The following is a 19,373-nucleotide window of genomic DNA, read 5'->3' as shown; positions in this document are numbered from 1 at the left end:
GAGCGTATTCGCGAAAAACTCATAAACAATTCACTGTTTTCAAACAAATCGAGTGCTGCTCTCTAACGCCCCCGCCGCCCCTTCTTGTCCATTACCCCGATTTGAGGCATTGCCAGCTGTAAGAAATTTTGTTCACATCGGAAATAGAAAATTTTTCAGATTTGTAAAAAATATTTGCTATTTTCTAAGAGTTAAAATATTTAAAATTGAGTATAAAATAAAAAGTGAAATTTTTAATTTGCATATATGTTAAACATAGTTCAAGTTTAAAATATTACAATATTGACAAATATTGTATTATATTATTATATTAAATTGTTTAAAACTTTTAATATTGTATTTCATTAACACACTTTTAGAACCGCTGGCGCGGACCTGCTTTAACTTCGTTAAATTACAATTTGAATGCTAGGAAATTTACCACACGAATATCTAAAAATTGATTTTAAATCGCATTTGCGATTTTCACTGTCTCGGCTTGTTGACATTGAATGGTTTGTGTGTCAAACACACACGGGCTGTAATGTTTGCTGATTTATGCACTCTATCAGGGCTGGCAAAGTGCAATAAATTCACTTGAACTCGCCCGAGAAAAGCCATCACCCCACTTGATCTGGTGTGCGTTTTCTATATTTAATTCGTTAATCAATTGGTGCCTATAAGGCAATAATTAAGTAGAAATATAAATGTTTCTGATGTTTGTTGTGTGCGGCTACCGAACTGTTAAGTGTGTAATTCGTTTGAATCATCGACTTAATGGTTTCTCGTAGAATCACCATGTGGGTAGATTTTTTTTTTTAATAATTTGTGCGGGGGTTTCTCGAGATCCCAAATAATTTGCACAATTGTTATTATAATTTGTGTGTGATTTGGCTTCGGAGAATTATTCCCAATTACCAGAACACCACTTGATCGAAACTCACATTTGCGATTTAGAGAGGATTTCTGACGAAAACTGGTTTTCGAGCCATACGTTCTCGATCATAATTCATTGGCGAGTCTAGTCGCCGTCTGTCCGACTTTCCAATTGTCCATTTGAACACCTTGATCGATATCGGAGACTGGGTAATCATAGTCATTGAACTTGTAATTGTAGGACAGCCTAAACTTATTTTTAGTGACTTGGGTGCTTTTTAGCTGCAACGTGGTATTTAGTCTTATATCTAATCACTTTCCGGTTTATTTCTTTAAATAGTCACATTTTAAAATAAAAATAGAAACAAAAGCAAAAATAAAGTAGAAGCGATTTAAATAAATGCTGTCATTAAAAATAGAGCTTAGGTAATAAATAAATTTGCTCTTAAAAAAAAAAACAAAACATATTATATTTTGTCCGTAACTTTCTTTTATTTAATATATATAGATAATATGTAGAAAACTTTTAATGATATGCAATAGATTCCAATTAAATGAACTTAGAAACTACATAGCGTGTGCCCAACGATCAAAACTCGTGCCAGTTGAATGTTTATGTATGCAAATCGATGTCTAAGCTGCTCGGAATGAAATAAACCTTTTCATTGATTGATTGGCCAGTCGGATTTGGCAATCACACCTCCACGTATGCGAACCATTCCGAATGGAAAACCAGGCACAACCGAGACCAAACAGCGCAAACTGGCACTTAACAATATTATCGCCGTCAGACAGAATTTACATTTGGGGCCTAAAGGCATTGTAAATTTGCCTATCTAATCGACACAGGCCGGGGCAACGAGAACCTCAACTAATGCCAGCCCAGCCCCAAAGTTTGGAAAAAAAAAAAACGAGCAGGCAAACCTAACTCTCTATCCAAACTTGGGCAAATCAGAACCAATATAGTATCTTTAAAATGCGCTCTAAACAAACTGCATAATAAACAGGAGTACTTTGCTTTATTTTGTCTACAGCTAATAAGTGACTGAAAGTCACGACCTGCCATAATATTGGCCAAACCCCACTTGATCCCCGCGGATCTTTCGATATTTGCACTGAGACGTGCCTGGCTTAGGGCCATTAATCAGCTAACTAAATTGTTTACCTCAACCAGAACAACAGCAGTCGCCATATGTGGCGATACAGTGCTATTTCAGAGTTGTAAAACGAGATATATTGAAACAAAATATATATTATCATATCTGATTGGATTCAGCTAAGAAATCAATCTAAAAGTCTACTAATAAATTAGGCTAATCATTAACTCAGTGCATTGTTCTATGTGATTGTCTAAAAAAATAGTAGAAACCAAAGTGCGAATTTTCTTAATATCGATATTTGTCTATCAAATGGTGTTTTCGCTCAAATGGTGTGGATGTTCCAAGGCCTAAATCAGTATTTTTAACAATATTGAAAATTAAGCTGAATCTGGAACAACCCAGATAATCTTATTTGTGAAAATATTCAAACAGAATTGATTTTATAAATGGTGGGGATATTTTTAAATACTTGATAAATTTAATGTCCACTATTTACCAAAATATTTTTAACAATAAACATCTCCGGTTGTCGATTTATAAACAAAATTCAAAAAGCATTGATGGTTAAACAAAACTTTTAGATTGCTTTTAATAGAAATGGGAGTATCCCTCCCATTTATTGCTTGTTTTTAGTGCTCTATAATGACATAAAATCGGTCTAGCCTTGTCGCAGTCTTATAAATAGTTTATATTGGAGTGGAAAGAAGTATAGATAATTAAGGCAAACAAAGTCTATTTTCTATTTCAGCGATAATGGTTCGAAGTACACAATAAACGCCCCCAAAATGAAATGCAGTTCAATGATAAAACCAACAACTATCTTTAAATTGATCTTTGATCTCGGATCGTATATCCGTCTTTTCTGTATTTTTCCTTTCTTCGGAGTGCGGAATTTTGATATGAGGCGTGCAGAGCTTATTAGCATACATACGTATGCTTACCAAAATAAAAACAGTTTATTATATTTTCTGGTATTGGTTGTTTTTATAGTTATCTCAGCTGTGCGTCCTCTGTCTAAGGTCAGTTTAGAGCTATTAAATCGAATTCGATACACTTCCGAATAAAGCAGGAAATTTTGATGGAAAATTACGAACGATTTTTATTCAATTTATCACTTAATGCTATAAAACCCTATAAATGCAATATGATACCAAATAAGTTTTTATATGTAATTTAAATGTAAAAGCGCAACAGCAATCAATTAAATCAAATTAGAATCTCTACTGTAGCAATTTCGTCTTAACAATATTCATTATATATAAGCTATTGGTTAGCAAATTCGTTGACGTACAGTGGAGTTTAAGCTAAAGTGTAAAAACCTTCTTGACACATCATAAAGTTTCTAGACGCGTTGGGAAAACTCAGTCAGTGTGACAAGTTGTGGTAATAAAAACGGCCAAGTCAACAGGTAGAACAGAGTAGCAAAGGCAAAATGCGGAGAAACAGAAGCTGAAAAGAAAAAGAAATCACACCGAAAGGCCGACGGTTGGTCAAAAAGCCACTCCACTCCACTCACTTGGCCATAATATTATAGTACACATCGGCATAATATATTTGCGGGCCCAAAAGATAAGAGCTCCTCCGTTTTAGTTCAGTTCAACTGAGTTGAGTTGACTTGACTTGAGTTTGGCTAAAAGTTGAGTGGGGCGTTCGGCTCTTGAGATCTTTTGGTGGAGAGCTCTTTAACTTTTGTTGGCCGAGTCGTGCCTTCAGTTTTGCTGAAACAGCAGCCAACGAATTTGTAACCTCAGATCGTTGTTGTCTATTTCGTTGGTTATTTTTCGGTTTAATGGTCAGAAATACAAAAACACTGTGCTCGGTGTTGTTGCCGAAATGCGTGAGCCAGTGAAAAACAGGTTTATATTTTAGCAAAGTCGAGAGAACAACAAAAAGCAAAGAAAAAGAAAAAACACATACGTAAATAAATAAGCCGACACTTTTGAGCTGCCAATTGGTTTTGCAGTTTCAAAGTTTGCTCAGTCGCCGAGCGAAGCTCTATTTTTATATATTTTCTTCATCCACCAAAATTGGGAATATGTATGGTGTCTTAGAAGGCGACATAAATTATTGCTTTTTTATTAAGATTTTCGGGTTGTGCTGGAATCATGGATGAGTTTAAAACACGCTCGAAATTCAAATGAACAAATCCGCTTTTATAGAAGCCTTGGAACCAACCCCCTTCTATCTTGAAATTCTTTTTAAGTGGAAATAAAATATATATGATCCTTCTTATCTATTTTGCTAAGTAATACATATACTATTCTCTTCTTAAAAAAACATATGTCTAAAATGTAATCAAAGAACTAAATCATTTATAGAACAACTGTTGCGCGAAGTTCTTAATCATAGTGTGTATAATCGCTCTGAACGGCTGAATCACATTTAAAGTTCACTTAAAATGTACACAAGTATGTATGTTTCTTGGGAATCATCATTCTGAATACAGCTGCTAGTCGAATGGTTTCTTTTTTTCGCCTTATATAAATGTGTTTTTCCAGCACCCACACATTGTGAAGTTCTACGGTTTAATCTATGCAAATTTATATATAATATCAGCTAGATTATTTATGAGTTTTCTATTTACCGTAGCTTTTTTCTTGGTCTCTGCTTTGACTTTTATTTATTGTTTTGCTTTTTACGTTTATTGAATTTGAATTTCTAATTATTTTCATTATTGCAAATATATTCCGGCCCCAGCTAGCTGTTGCCTCTCTTTCGCACTAACAGCGTGCTAATTGTATAATTGCACCGCCTGTTGTTTGATGTCCCCCTTTGACCCCGCGATCGGTTAACCCGTGTGGGTGTTTTAATTTATTGCACTTCTGCTGGCTTTTCAATTTGAGATGTTGAATCCGTATTATTTTACCCCCACCAACCACATGCGGTAGTGGGGGTATTGCCGGTAAAGGGGGGGGGGGGCTGTTGGGGCTCCACAGATAATGAGAACGTGTGACTTTGGCCATTGTGGGGGAAGCGATTATTGTCTCGCTAATCAAAAATGTTGTAATATTTTCGAGCTCTCGATTATCAACCGAAGGTCGCTTGCATAAAAGGCGGTTGTAAAATTCACCAGAATCAAGTGTCAGCTCAGCACTTTTTCGCTCTGTGTATATATGTACATATATAGAATCGAGATTGTGTGTAACTCGTTCTGGTATCTCCTTAATGGCCTATTGCACAATTATGTTTATTTTCCAGCTAGTTCTTATTTGTTTCCTCAAGCCATCTACCTACCAACCAACCAACAAGGTACAATTATGAAGTCTGCGAAGTTTGTGATATTCGTATGCTAACCTGTTAACCCTCCTTCTCAAGCCTCCTTCCTCATATCTCAATTCATTTTATTCAGGTATTTCACCTGCATTGCCGCCTTGCTTCCTTATTGACCATCGAATTTAACCTGGTGTCGCATCGGAATTCGCTTTAGAATTTCATTCGGCAAAGTCAAAGGTTAACGCTCTCAGCTGAATACAAAGCATTCGCTTTTTAAACGGATCTAACTGCATGTGCTGAAAAACAAGGGATAATAATTCTTATCGTGATTATTTGGCTCTTATCGTTTAGCCGGTGCCCGAAAGTAGGGATAGTATAAATATGCATGATATCATATCGCTTAGATACCGGTTCAGCATGCGATATAGCAGATGTTTTTCGGACTAGAGCTATAAATAAAGGTATATTCTAACTAGAAAATAAACTTCATTTTGTTGACACATCGTTTGTACGAAATTTGCATCTTTTTGTAAGAAATCTTGGAAAGAAATAATGCTAATGTATGTTTTTAGTACATTGTATTTTTTGAAAGTTCTTAAGGATATTCCACATGTTCATTTCCATCAGCATCTGTAGGTTTTCCAGCTGGCCAGTCTGTAGATACAGTATCTTATCGATGGCATTGCATATCCATTTTGGAGATTCCACCGTCCAATTGACCTTGTCGTGCTGGTGGCTTCTCGGCCCCATCACCGCCCCCCAAAATGACTTCGCCGCGGGCAGAAGTTGGACAAAAGTCTGTGCCAATTGCCTTTCATTTATCATCATATTTCTTGCGTTTACCGCACACATTTCACCATTCGAACGGACGTGTCGTGTTGGTCTGGCCAAAAGAGTAGAGTCTGTGTTTCTGTTTCAGTTAGTGTTACTGTTGCTGGCATTGGATTGTGACCCACTTTCGAAGCCTGGCCATTCCTCATTTCCCATTTCTCATTTTACATTTCACATTTCGTTGCTCGGCGCAAATTCAAACAAATGCATTTTTGCGGCACTTGGCCAAGTTTTTGTGTTTGTGGCCGAAAGTGAATGTGCCCAGTGGTATGTGTGTGGGCATGTGTATCTGCCGCCTTGTATCATCTGGTGGCGAAAAGAAAGCTGTTTCCTTGGCTTACTTGGCTTTCACTCGCAGCACGTTTTTCCTGCCTAACCAAGCACACCGACTCGCCTGCCCCGCCCCCTTTTTTAGGCCCCCTTTATATAAATATATATATACGTACGTTTTTTTTATTCGATCCCCCATCCACGCTTTTCGATCTCCTGCTTCTTTTTCAGCTTTATTGCCTGGCCTGGCCGCTGCACAGATGCTGTAAACATTTTCATAAGCACGCACTTCGCTCGCCGCCTTGCGAAACCGATGTGCAGGTCCATAAACATTCTCGGCCCCGATTATAGCCATTGCATTTAAAAAGGGCGCGGCACGACTTGCAAAAAGGGCGCAATTTATGAGGCAGTTGGTATACCCACTTATTCACAAACCAGGAAATGGGGTGCATCGTGTGCGTAGAGATAGCCAATATATCATTTATCAGGCTTATTTATTTCAATAAGGAAACGAACAAAACGGCTGTTAAACGTTGTTTTACGATTAAAACTAAAAATAGTATTACTTTGACTGTTGCATATATGTTAGTACGGCCAACTTATGTCGAACTAGTTAATACCGTGCCTAATATGTCACTAAATCATATCACAAAATTTTAATAGGCAAGAACCTCGTTTAAATATGTCGTTGTAGCCTGGCAGCTCAATTATTTTTAAGTGTTTGGTGCAACAAATTCGAGAACATAAAATCATGAAACCGAAACCGAAAAGCGTTGAAAACACAATCAAGTTGTTTCCTCAATTCTGCAAGTAAATAAATACATATTTATATGCTCTCCAAGTTGTCCGAATGGCAAAAAGTATGGGTGCACTTCGCCTTTGACATTGAAGCCCCAAGCTACTGATAAGAAATAATGCTGATAGCTCAAGACGAACTGGCCGAAACATGCATTGAGCTTCTCAGTCAGGGTCAGAAGCTTATAATTTCAATAATCGTTTCGAATTCTCGATTTTTAAATGAATTTGTCCGGCTGTGGCTGTTGCTTAACTAATTCACCATCAAAATTTTCCCATTAATGGAGAGTTATTTTCTTGAGTCTCACACTTGAATTATTCATTCATTCGATTCGGCGCTGCAACTGGTTTGCAACTCTAATGAACTGCTCAAATCGAATCGAGTCATTTGCATAATGATTACAATCTGTGAAGTATGTTTGCGCATGCAAAAAAAATCCTTCAATAAATTTTCCACTCCCCCACGCGGTCAAATGAATTGGGATTATGGCTATTTATTTTATTTATTAGTCATGTACTTTGAATAAATTTAATAATTGCTCGCAATGCCTTTTAATTTTTACACGATAGCATACATACATACATGGTTTAATGATAATTTTCTGTCCGTTTTTCATTGTTTTTTGGATTTTATTCTTTTGTTTTTCTACTATTTACATGTAGGTTGAAAAATCATTAAATCGAGTATTATTGAAACATTTACAATCGAAGGCCACAATTGAACATGCAAATCACGATTACACAAAAAAGTTAATTTATTTTAGTTTCGGTGATAAAATATTTAATTGTATTTGCTTATGTGCATTGTGCATTTGTGCGCCGAAATGGGAAAATTATAAGCGAAATGTCAAATTGAATTAAAGAATGTAGTGTACATGCGTATACGTAACTTTAGGAAAATATTTTGTGACAATAAATATTTTATGACAACAAATGCAATTATTGCATTCAGATACTAACAGATACTATATTGAGTGAGCGGATATATGTATCTTCAGTATTTATTATCTTTGTTTGCATTACATTGCTGGCAATTTCCTTCGGCGCAATTCAGAACCGCAAGCCACACGTCTTTGCGAACTTTAAATCAATTTGCAACTCAGGCCTGTTTCAAAGGGCCAAGTCTCCCAGCAAGCCGACACTCATGGTTATTCAATTGCCTTGCCAAAAGTCAACGTCATACTGAACGCCCTTCCCTGCACGCCCCCCCCCCCCACCGCTTCTCGCTCCCAAAAACACAACCCCATTTTGCCGCCCTTTGTTACCCCTTCTTCTTAGCCCCTCCTCCTCTGCCCCGTGCCGCAGCAACTGCAGTCAACAGAAATGCTTCATTAATTGCTGCACACAATGGAGGAGCAGAGGATGGGCAGCGGAGCAGCAGCGGTTGGGCAGAGGAGCGACTGGGGAGCCAAGGAAAACGCTCCCCGTGCTGCGCTTAATTTGCTGCCTGCCGAGCCGGCGACTTCGACTTCGACTTCGACGTCGCCTTGTCGGAGTTATAAATATGCAATTATGTGCCCGGGCCAAACAACATTGTGCTCGACATACCCGAAAGAAGAAACTTTTAGCTGCCTTCCAGCTATCAGCATTTTATCCCACTCCGCGCATTTAATCTTTGCATGCACTGGGAGGAAAGTCGTTAACAAACTTCTAATTTTCATTCGTTTCCAAACGAATGTCCATATGCAATTATTAGACCGTTGGGTGTGCGAGCAAGGGGTATCTGATAGTTCATACATACATATATTTACTTTTGCTGGGCTCCAAAAGTGAAGATTACTTCATTTCATGGCCTTGAATATGGGATTGGATCTTCAAATTTATTACATGAATTTATGAATTTTAGTCATTATCTTAAGTCAGTATCTTAAATACATAGATACAATATTTCTTTCGGAATAAGGAGTAGTTGTAATGAGGCAGTTTCAATAAGCTTTTAATTATTTATTTATTTGTATAGTTTGTCTAATTTTTTTTGCAGTGTACACTCTAGCTTATTCTCCCTTCAGCTGCTGCTACTTCGACGCTGAGATCGCGGCCGGCATAAACAAATCTTGTTACACAAAGCTTTTTAAATATTTCATGGATGCGCTCGTAAAGTGCAGCAAATGAAAGGGGCAGGGTTTGGTGAGGTGCCACTGCGAGCAATGGGGTGTATTCTGTGAAGGCCTCCAAAAAAGGGGGTGGGGGGTGAGAATGTGGAGTAGGAGGAGGAGGAATGCTACTGGCAGTGGACAAACTTTATTAGGCAAACCGTTCCGAAATGCAGCGCTGGTCCGTCGGGGAAGTGCAACTAATTAAACAGCTGGCAGCCAGAAGCCCCTCCTTCAAATCCCCTTTGGCCCACCGCTTGCCACGCCCCTGGTTTCCCGTTTCCCAGGGAACTTTTTAACGCGCTTATCTTGAAGCTCGCTCCCTTTTTAGATCGCGTGTGGGGGCGGGAGGGGTCTTTTGGTTTCTGTTTGCTTAACAAGTTTGCCCGTAAAGTTTTGCCAAACTGCCACATGGCATTCCCAACGCCACACCCCATGCCGGCCCCCTTTTTAGCCGCCTGTGTCCCTGCCATTCACACACACAAGCACACACACACACACACCAATTTGGCCTTTGTCTGGATGATATTTGTATTCCAGTTTGCCTCTTTGTTGCACTCTTCGTTTCAATTTTGGGTCTTTGACAGCAATAAAAAAGCATAATTTAATATTTCAATATTAAGTGAGTAAGCAGGTGCAATAAAAGCGATTCAAAAACCTCATAATCTTAAAAAATAATTAGGTAGTACAAGCATTAGGGTATTCCCCCTTCGGTTTCAGCTTATTTATAACCTTTTACCCCGACTGCGACTTCAATGGCCTGCCATAAACTCTCTTGCAGCCCTTTCTTCCTGCTTTCTTTTCCTTGAGGAGAATGCAATGAAGTGAACCAAACCAGAAAACAAAACACTTTTTTCTCTGCACTTTCTTTGTGTGTGCGTGGGTGTGTGTGTGTGTGTTTTGGACTCTTTTGTTTTGGTCTCCGCACGTGAGCGAGCGTTTTTTTTTATAGCTTCCCACTGTTCAGCATCCCCGTACTGTGGATTTTCCCCCACTTTTCCGCATTTTCCCGCGAGTCTGGAGATTTCTCCTTGGGTGAATGCACTTTATGGGACTTGCGGTGTCCGTTATTGTTGCAGTTGCCTTGCATTTCGTTGTTTTCGTTCAAGGAAAGGGCTTTCCAGCTGAGCCCGAATACCCGAGTACTTTGACTTATGACTGCCTCACTGAATGAATGAATGAATAAATGTCTGACTGAGTGAATGGTTGAATGAATGTGTGACTGACTGGATGGATGGGCAGAAGCACGAAAAGCTGGCTCCCCCGCTTATTAAACTACAAATTTCTTGGCTTCTAAATTATACTGATTTTATGATTTTATAGGAATAAAGCGTTATTCAATATTTGCTGTACTAATTAGTACCTTAAATGACAATGAATCATAAGGTATTCACTTTTGTATCTTTATCTTGTAGTTTGCGTTGTTCCCTTTTGATAAAACCATCGTATTTGTTTCTTTATGATGCTAATTGGTGCCAAGTACAAAAGATACAGAAATACAATTATGATAAAGGTTACCGAAATGTTTTTTCGTCTGCAAACAGTTGAAGGTTTTCTTGCTTCTGTGTTTTATTGAAATCTTATATCTTGAAAAAAATATCGATCATATTCTTGAAAACCAAGTTTCTAACTTATTGTTCATTTAAAAAGGCGATTTCGTAGTTTAACATTTTAGATCTGCCATAGGGCAGCTTATCCCTTTTCGTTCATCTTGTTTTGCCCACCTGACCTTCGGCTTTTGTTTGCGCAATAGCTCGCGAAATGTAAAACATTTAACGCAATTTTCGCGGTTAGCCGAGGCGGTCGTTCAGATGTGCCACACAACAACTGCGCCTCAAATCAGGCGGAACTGTAACGATTTCGTTGCCCGGCCGCAATGCATTCAAAAATTATGGGGTGGTGGTCATAAATGGGTGGGCGCAGTGTGGTGCGGCACGGGTCATTCGCGATTCAATGCCTCGAGTGCAGCGAGGCAGCGAGGCAGCGATGTTGTTGGTGACCCCACCGGCAAACCCCACTCACTCGACAACAACCCCACTCAACCCGAAAGCATTAGAAAACAAGTTTATTCTGTTGACACTTTTTGCGAGTATAAATTGAAACCAGACAAACGTACACGTAAACAAACGTGTGTAGAACCAAAAGTCCGTAAAACAAATATATGTACATTTAATTGTAGAAAAATTATTTATAAATTAATATTAATTCTATAATAACATTATAACGTAGTTAGTCGAGACCGTCAATTTTTTGTATTGTGTATATACAAGAGAGTGGATAGACAACAGGCGGTGCGATATTGGCTGTCGGTGGGAGGTACTTTTAGTTAGGCAAGCCGCGTGTCTGGAATTTTCAATGAATAACACGCATACGCCATGGGGTGCGCTGGTCGAAATATTCTGAGCAATGCCTCATCGCATCGTTATTGCACAGACATAAAGTCAAAAGGAAAAATACAAAGGCGAGCGGAAAAACATCAAGCGTGCCTTGCCAACTCGAATAGAGCAATAAACGTATAAATTAATAAGCCAAAAAAATGTAGGTAAACAGGAAGGGCATTGTAAGGGGGAGCTTCCGAATTTTGAGTTTAAACAAACATTAACATTATGGCCTGGAAATTTTCGATGGCACAATAATAATAATTTTTTGGGTATTTTTCCACAGCTGTGTGTGATTAGCATATTATTTTCAATCATTTAGCTACAAATTTGTTTTATTGCTCAACTTTGCTGTATCATATTTCATTCAATTGTTCTCTAACACTCGACTTTAAAGCTTTGCATAAATGCAAAGACAACTAGCTATGCATTGCATAAAATTACATCCTATGATTCATAAACCAGTTCGTATGAACTGATAGAAAATACCCATTTTGAACGCGACTTTAGTTTTTCAATCCGCACTTGGACACACGCAAACTGATAAGATTTCCCACCCATGGAGGCGTAAACCTTGGGCTTTGTCTACTTGCTCTTGGTCTTGGAGGTTGAATGCACTGAAAGTTGCCCAAGATAAGCTTCGATTAATTAGGAGTGCCACCTATGAAAACCAGTAAAGAGTCAAGTGAAAGGAGAGTGGGAGCTGCGCGTTCAAGCGATATAATATATGATGTTGAACAATGCCTTTGGCGCTGAATGAATGTTAATGGCGGGATTTTACACTCTATGGCCAAGTTTATTTTGAGTAATAACACTTTTTAAGACTTGTTTCTCTAATTAGCAAACAGGGAGACAATCAAGAGAGCTCATTAGTTGTATTTTCTCTGCTCCTGCGTTGTTATACAAATTATGTTTTCACCTTTTCACTCGTGCGACAATGACAAAAATTAAAATCAGCTTTCCTTTCATTTCGATTAATGCAAGAGTCTCAATTAAATGTTGTAAATATGTGCGTGTCAACACAGCTCGTTGCCATTTGAAATAAATCGTCGGGTATTCGTGGAAGAGAGGCTGTCCCTGACTTTGAACTTGAGTGCTGGAATAAATTTAAATATGCTACCCGCACATTGTTGCGTACAATGCCTGTCGATTGTTTCTTTTGGCTCTTCGATTCTGCCTCTTTTTTTTCGCATGTAATTTAAATTTATTTTACAAGCCAGCGCTAATGAAGTCATCGGAGCGAATCGTAGAATTGCGTAAGTCTAGACGAAAGACTGGGGTGTAGGCGCGATTACTGCGGATTTCGGGGTTACGAGGGAGTGGGAGAAGGCCATCAAATAGCATAGCAAACACGAACATTAAACCTTTCGACTGAATCAAACTCATAGAGTGGCAAAGATTCAATAGACATGCTTTGAAATACATGCAGATGACAGATAGCTAACTTCTAACTTCTCTATAAATTGCTCGATTTTCCGAACATTTGTTAAACTAATGACAATGCAATCAATTAGACACTCAAAATATGCCTACAGCACTTGCTACAATGTTTTCCTTATTGATTAAAATCAGCAATTTGTTAGTCACTCAACTTTGGAATACAAATAATAACATGTTGTTAAGGGTACAATCCCAAGCTGTCAAGTGCTTTCTTCCCTCTAGCTTTGATTTGTATGAGAAGGTGGCTTTGATGGAACACAGATAGCAGCTTTATCTGCAAAACGCAATCGTGACTGATAACTAAAATATAAATAAATATTTAAGGCGTCACTGTCTACAGTCGAGTGTTTTTTTTTTTTTTTTATCGTTGATCGACTGCCAAGTGATTCATGGAACTGATTGCACTCGGATTCGACACGTCTTTTGTTCTGGATGAATCTGGATGGGTGAATCAAGGTTTCCCTTTGTCTTTCGCATCGGATTCACGATCCAATGAACCTGCAATTGCAATAACTCTGATAATTCTTTTATCCAAGGGCTTAATGCAACGGCGCCGCAATCGCCATATCAATTATGCAACTCAGCAGACAATTAATAATTCAGCTCAAGTAGACAATAACTCAATTAGGAACGGAAAATGATTTTGAAAAAATGTGCAAACTGCAGGCGAATGAATTGCATTGAACGGCCATTGGGGCGTCAATTGCACAATAATTGAGTCGAAACTTGTCGCCGGTGCTGGGCTTTTCAAATTGCATTTCGTATTCGATTTATACACACACTTATGTATGTGTATGTTTTTTTTTTTTGTTTATATGCCTGCCATATCGGGCGATGCAATTTCGATTGCAATTGCGAATGTATATTTTTAGTTTGCCGTGCGTAACTTGGTCAAAGCTAAAATGGTTGGCGGCAAATCAGGGGGAAACAGAAGAAAACATAATAAAAATTAAATAAAACCAGGGTAAGGTTGCGGCTTGAGCAGAGAAGACCTCGAAATCACTTCGCCACGCCGGAATGCTGCAAATGTTTCGCTTATTTCTGCACGAACTTTACAATTTCCCATTCGCCGCGGCATATTTGTTGTTATTTGCATTTCGGCGCAATCAAAAGCCAAACAAAGTCTTTCCGCTTTGGCCAGCAGCCAGAAGTGAAATTCTTAAACATTTATTGCCGGTCGTCCGATCGCTTCAATTAATGTGTGATGTGCAGCTGCCCCCCCCCCGCATCCACTAAAATTCAGGAACCGAAAATAAACGCAATTCGGGAAATTATTTGTGGAAAAAACACACGTCTCAATTATACAGATTTGTGCGGCCAAATTGGAAAACGCGAGAAAATGCAGCGTTGGACAGGAAAAGTATCATTGTGTCGTTTAAATAAATTGCGGAACATGAATTTTAATTTTGATGATTCATTCAGCGGTGTGACAAGCGAATATTTCGCATATTGCCAGACAATTATTAAATCGAAAGCAAAATAATAATAATCCATTTTCCTGTATACCAATTCTTAAGAATGGTGCAATGCATTGCACAAATGAAATAATGATTGCAAGCTGCGGATTACCATGTGCACAAAAAGCCAAAGCCAAATAAATAATAAACCATAACCAGCTATCGGTAAACATTGTTGAATATTGTTTGAGTAAACCACAACTAAATTATGAATGCTTTCAGCAAACGGATCTCTGTTAATCCGTTCTTAAACTCCCATTCTGGGTGTTCAAATTAAATGTCAGTCCACCGCAAAAATCGTAAAATGAAAGCTATTTACTCGCACAGCACATGTAGAAATTCCGCTGCAGTTGACTTTTATGTTTGCCATTGGGGTTTTTTTTCTCCTTTTTTTTTTGGTGACTTTATGCAGTTTTTAATTTTTATGACAATGTTATGAAACAATATTTTCATTGAAGCTGTGACCGAAGTGTGAGAAGGCAATTCATTTTCAATATTTGCCAGCAGAAATTGGCGTTTATTTTTCATCGCATTCGTAAATTGCTGCTGGGGTCTTAGTGGCATATACTTATATATACCCCAACCGAAACTTAACCGAACTAAACTGAACTCAAAAGACCGTAATCAGTCACAATTTGTGCGGCAGCTTGCACAACTCAGGCGATCAGCTCAAGTGTTTCCATTTGCAATTGCATTGCAATTGCATCAACATCAATCAGAGTTTGCTACGCTGACTTGTCACCCACACTATCCATGAACTTATTTATCTATGGTATAGATATATGGGCATCTGGAGGTGACAGACATATTTTTAAGGCTACTTAATTCCACACTCGTCGATCCGTTCCCTTTGGCCTGTTTACTAATTTAAGCACATTTGCTCTTCGTTTTGTTGCAGGTAAGACGGACGAATTTGTGATGGATGTTACTTGGGCAAATGACAGTTCAAGTTCCTGTGCCTATTGATTGCCAGTACTTGAGTGAGGCTACTTACTATATTCCATCTATAAATAGCAGGCAACTCAGATATTGATTATAGTGTGGGAGATGCGCTCGTAACCAATTTTCATTGACGTCACGTGCACTTATATATTATAAATAAACAATCACTTTACGCATTCTAAATAATTCAAGATCGCTTTGCTCACGCTTCAGCTTTATTGAAAAGATGACCCTGAATGCTTCATGCTAAACAGTTTTGGTAAAACAATCGAACGGAAAATCCATGTCATTAAGTAGAATATCTAAATATGGGCTAAACTTTGCTCTCCATCTGCCTTTTTCGTATTTGGGCATTTAGTTCGTTTTCTTATTAACCATACCATACCATTTTACTACCCAATAATTCAAGCGGCTCGACTCAATAATTTCTTAAAGTCAACTGATGTTTAAGTCATCTGCTCAAGTGAAAATAATTCAAATTGCCAACAATATCCGATGAAAATTTTCCACATGAAAAATTTGAAATTGATTTACGACTTGCCATTTCCCACGAACATTGAACACCGAGCTAAACAAAGCCCGAATTGTGGGGCTCATTCATATGCGAACAATGGCAAATAGTTTATAATTGATATTTTAGTTAATATTCGAGCTTCTTCAAGTATAAATATGCCGTTAATCGATTTCGGGACAGGACATAGCCCACACGCTTGCATTGTTGTCCGGGTAATATTCAGGTGGCTCAAGCATTTTCTAGGTATTCAGGTGGAAATGTTTCAATTTGCTTAAAATCTGTTTGCTCAGCTCGGAAAACGAAAACAAACAGCAGCGCTGCCGACCACAGGGATACAAGTACAGTGCGTTTCGCAGCTTTAGGCCAGAAATTAGTTGAAAATCAGAAATATTAGAATTGTATGTACTGTATGTTTCATATATTACTATTCGCTAATATTTAGCTATTAAGAACTTTTTTATTATTTATCAGACAATCAAAAGCATTAATTAATTTATTGGTAATAATTCAAAAGAGTTTTCAATACTTTTAAATATATTACAGCTCTAGTAAATTGATTTTATAAAATTAATACGTAATTTTTTTGTACGGCACTTTTTATAAATAATCCAGAAATAAAATATAGCGTAAATATTACTATTTAATTTCGAAACGCAGCTTAAAAAATAAAGTGAACGGATAGTTCACTTATGTTGATGAGTGGCTGCGGTCAGGAGTCAGGTGCGTAAGTGTGTGTTAGTGTACGCGTGCGTGTGTGTGTGTGTGGGTCCTGCGGCAAGGACAAAGAAGGAGAGTTGCTGAATGACAGAGAATGCCAACCGCACATGTGCTAAAGATCCATAGATACGCCGACCAACACACCCACGCAAACAGGAATGGCAAATATGTGTTTTGCGACTTTTAACAGCAGGTACCCGCTTGTGTGGCTGTGTGTGTGTGTGTGTGTGTGTGCGCATCTGTGTGTGTTGCTGTCAATATTTTATAATGTCATGTGCCAAATAATGGGAAATGTGAGCATCCCGAAGGTATCCATACAGCGCCTATATATTTATTTACTTGCCATTTGTTTGATTATCCCGGCGACAGCCGTCATTCTCGAAATTTATGCGAGGCTTTCAAGATAAAAGAACATTTATGCGCTTAATTAAATGCCGTGTAAAGTAAAGTAATTGAATGTATGCGAAAATTAAGTGCATTAATTAATTTGCCTCTGGCATATAATTTATACATACCCATACATTGCACATACGCCCCGTGGTGCGGTGCTCTCCTTGCGCCAATGCATTCGAGAGTTTTAATTGCACATTTTTCAATTAAAAACTATGCGCGAGGGTGCACTCGCTTTTTAGGGGGCGTAGGGGCTGTAGATTTGTTTATACGATTGCATTGTTTAATTGAATTTACTGTAACAAATGAGAGAGGCCAAAGGCAGCGGCGAAAAACCAAACCAAACAACAGCATCAAAAGTTCACAAGTGCAATTAATTTCGGAGCTGTGTGTTTTCACTCTGTTTGGTTTTTATTTCGTGTGGCGTACAGCTCGATTTCAGCTTTTTGCTCATTTCTGCTTTCGGTTTTTATTCTCAATTAATTTTGCCCGCCATAAATCAGCAGAAAACGGTGACAATTTAAACGATTCTTTTTTTCGCACGGCATTTATTTACTGGCAGCAAAAAAAAAAGAAGTGTGATATGCCAAGTGAAGCGAAGTTGGCTAAAGTAAAACATTGTAAACATTGTGAAAACGTGTGTGGATTTATTTGAAAATGTACAAAAATACAATTGTCAAATAAATTGTATAATCTCGAAATGGGTTGTACTATTCTATTCTTTGCATTTCTTGCAAGCATTTCGAAAATCATAAAAGTTAATTGCCATGTGAATCTTTAATACACAAAAGCATGGCATTTTCCCTGCTTTTGCCAAGACAATTTACGTCGTTGTGGCTAAAACTTTGGCTGAACAGTTAAGGACGCCTCGCTTTCCGCATTGATTCAAGCCTTAAAAACTCAAAACTCAAAACTGAAACGCTCTTAAAGTTCCCGCCGGCAACTTTTCTCGTTCATTTTGCTGTGGAAAAAGTTTGTTTTTGTTAGATAGTTTCGCTTCCGCTTGTGTCTATCATTCAGCCACTGTTGTTTCATCTGTCTGCTCCTTTGCATTACATATTCCTCGGAGCAGCCGGAGCCGCCGGAGGAGCCAGGATCTGTGCTTCCGCCCGCAGCGCTCCCCTTTGTCATCCTGCCATCCTGCATTTTATGGCAGTTTCGAACAGGAAATGTTAAGCACGGAAATCATGCGCGCCCGACTATGACAACGACATCGAAATGCTTTCCTTCAGCTCCTCTGCCTTTGTGCATTTTGCCAGGCTATCTGGCTGGTTTTGCCTCGTCATGCTGGCAACTTTTTGTGCACGAAAAGTCGACAATTATTTAAGCCATGTTGATATATTAAATTATTTACATTCTGCTTACAATTTCACTGTGCGACTTGGCTGTAGGAAGTGTGCTTTTTACGCTTTTCAAACCCAAACAGTTGGTTGCTTTTTGCCTTTTGGGGAATTTTATGAAAGATAGCCGATATCTACGGTTGCAGCCAGTCATGATGGCAACTTTATAACGCTGTGTATAAACAAACGCTTTGTCTTCATATTAAGTTACTGGATAAAATAACTAGATTTATTCAATACTTTATTTCAGAGGAAATGTGTCTACAGCACAAAAGCTGTGCATTTTGATAAAAACACTCATTAAAAACTCCAATTCCAACAACGTCTTATAAAGATAGCAAATGTTTATAGTCTGGTCATAGTTAAAGCTTTTTATAGGCGTTATTCAACGATATTTTATTACTGATAAAATATTTGCAGATATAAATAACATTAAGTATTGCTATTGCTATCTTTCGCTTCCTTCAAAGTCAGAGTCAAAACAGCTCTTCAACAATATTGTTATTATGTAGCTATTTCATATTCATATACAAGTGCGATAAAAAATGAAAATAACAAAAGCTTATTGATTCAGCTTGTCATGCTGAAAACTATATCTTTGACTATCTATATCTATGACTTTGAGTCATAATCGATATTAGATACGCAGGCCTGCAATATAGCTATACAAAATTTTAACTTTAAGAAGATACCAGTCTCCTAGCTGCAAAATGTTGCTCTTCGTAACTGCATAGTTATTAAATATTTAAAGGAAACGCTTCCCTTCAACTTGGCTTAAAATGTTGCCTATTATGGCAAAAGTGCACTTCTCAACGCGTTGTAAGTCCATTGAGTTATTTAAAAATAACCAAATAAAATCAGCTTTCTATGGAGCTTGTCAGGAAGCATAATATTCAGAATTTCCACAACCACCGCATGGCAGTTCTTTCATCAAGTTTCCAGACCTTGTGCTATTGGCACTTTAATGGATCCACATGAAAGGAAGAGAGCAGCGTCAGCAGTGGGAGCAATGAGTGGTTGGATTGGAGTGGGGTTTTT

General features: G+C 38.1%; 1 protein-coding gene across 2 annotated transcripts in view; it reads left to right on the top strand.

Moving 5' to 3' along the window:
* CG33144 (uncharacterized protein) overlaps nucleotides 1–19,373 on the top strand; it is a 58,656-nt gene that overhangs the window by 16,829 nt on the left and 22,454 nt on the right. The gene's annotated exons all lie outside the window — the stretch shown is intronic.

This window comes from Drosophila melanogaster, chromosome 2R (genome assembly GCF_000001215.4).
Source record: "Drosophila melanogaster chromosome 2R".
Taxonomy (NCBI): domain Eukaryota; kingdom Metazoa; phylum Arthropoda; class Insecta; order Diptera; family Drosophilidae; genus Drosophila; species Drosophila melanogaster.
Note: the sequence above shows the minus strand (reverse complement) of the source record. Positions and strands in the feature narration are given on the sequence as shown.